Genomic DNA, 2,331 nt, shown 5'->3' on the forward strand with positions numbered 1-2,331 from the left:
TTCTCCTCAGCTGTAGCTCACACTAGAGCTATGCTGACAGGCTATGGGGAGTTTTGTAAGTTAAGGAGTCACTGGCTTTTTAATGTTTCTCCTATTTTTAAACATTTCTTTCCCAGCTTATTTACAATAGCCTCCTTTGAAAAAAAAATTACAGTCATTATAGTCAACTCTTCACTGGCTCACAAAGCAGTTTTGTTTTTGCATGCTCGCTTTCAAGCCTGGGCTTGAATGTTAGTACATGCTCTGTGTTATAGAAAAAAAATAGCAAGAGGCTGTATTAGTTTCCTAGGGCTGCCACAGCAAAGCGCCATGAAAGGAATGCCTTACGACAGAAATGTATTCTCTCACAGTTCTGGACTCAGAAATCTAGGTGCCATACAAACCTGAGATACTGGGTAGAATCATTCTTTGCCTTTTGCTCGGTTCTGGTGATGGCCATTAGCCTTTAGCAATACTGATGGGCTCACAGCTTCATCACTTCAATCTCTGCTTCTGTCACCACATGACATTCTACCTGGGAGCCTGTCCTTCTCTTTTTAGAAGGGTTCACCCTAATTCAATCTGACCTCATTAAATTCATCACATCTGCAAATACCTTATTTTCAAATAAGGTCACATTCACAGGTGCCAGGGTGAGAACTTGAACATCTCTTTTAGACAGAAACAATTCAACCCATTACAGAGGAAAAACATAATTCTCACAGAAAGGGTCAGAATAATTGGTAGCATAAATTTTTCCCTAGAATTTCAAGGAAAATAGCAGGTTGATGGTATGTCAGGGCTTCAAGTGTGCACATGGGCCTGAGTAGTTTACATCCATTATATGCAATTGTACACATAGAAAACACCGATGTAAAAGTTGTCAAAATTGTAAGCTGATTTAAAGAGAGATTATTCCTAAAGAAAAAGGACATCCTCATCTAGATCATATAATCTTTTCCATAGCACTAATTTTATCCAAGACAAATATAAAAATTCCCTCTAAAAAGAGGCTGATTAATTATTTGGACATGGACTTCCAAAATGCTAATATATTATTATATTTTTGTGCAAATCATTTTTTTTTACTTCCCCAGCTTCCAAATCTAACTTCAACTTTGAGCTACTAACAAAGGTGCAAAGTCCGTGATCCACTAAGCAAATATTTATTGAACACCTGTGTGTATTGAACAACGTGGATGCTGTGGATTCAAGATTAAATAAAGCATGGTCTTGGCTCCCAAGACACCTCTGGACAGTTCAATAGGAAGAATAGTGAGTCAATACACAATTAGAGTGTCATATTTTAAACCAGTGGTCCTCAAACTACAGCCCACGGGCCACATGCAAATATAAATATTGTATTTGTTCCCGTTTTGTTTTTTTACTTCAAAATAAGATATGTGCAGTGTGCATAGGAATTTGTTCATAGTTTTTTTAAAAAACTATAGTCCGGCCCTCCAACCATCTGGGGGACAGTGAACTGGCCCCCTGTTTAAAAAGTTTGAGGACCCGTTTTAAATTTTACACAGATGTTAAGTACGGAGGGTTAGAGAACCAAGAGAATAGTTAAATAACCCAAACTGGGGGTGAAGTAGTCAGCAAAATCTTCACACCAAAAAGAAGCAATTCTAGAGCTGAATATAGAGTGCAAGAGTTCATACAAAGGAAATCATATATGTAGTTTCAAAGGTGTGAAAGACAGCACAGTCCATTCTGGAAACTGCAAGAAGTTTGGTATGACTGGATTTAAATGAGAACTGGGGCCCGGCCAGCGTGGCTTAGTGGTTGTCAGCCTATAAACCTGGAGGTCATGGTTCGCAATTCTGGGTCAGTGCACATGCCAGGTTGTAGGCTCCATCCCCAGTATGGGGCATACAGAAGACAACCAATCAATGATTCTCTCTCATCATTGATGTTTCTATCTCTTTCTCCCTCTCTCTTCCTCTCTAAAATCAATAAAAAATTTTCTTTATTGATTAAGGTATTACATATGTGTCCTTATCCCCCCATTGCCCCCCCCACACTCTCCTGCTCATGCCCTCAGCCCCCTAGTGTCTGTGTCCATTGGTTAGGCTTATATGCATGCATACAAGTTCTTTGGTTGATCTCTCCCCCGTACCCCAACCCTCCCCTGTCTTCCCTCTGAGGTTTGATGGTCAGTTCGATGCTTCTCTGTCTCTGGATCTATTTTTGTTCATCAATTTATGTTGTTCATTACATTCCACAAATGAGTGAGATCATGTGATATTTAAATGGCTTATTTCGCTTAGCATAATGATCTCCAGGTCCATCCATGCTGTTGTGAATGGTAAAAATTCTTTCTTTTTTACAGCAGCGTACAGTGTCTAG

Source organism: Myotis davidii, unplaced genomic scaffold (genome assembly GCF_000327345.1).
Source record: "Myotis davidii unplaced genomic scaffold, ASM32734v1 scaffold31, whole genome shotgun sequence".
Classification (NCBI taxonomy): Eukaryota; Metazoa; Chordata; class Mammalia; order Chiroptera; family Vespertilionidae; genus Myotis; species Myotis davidii.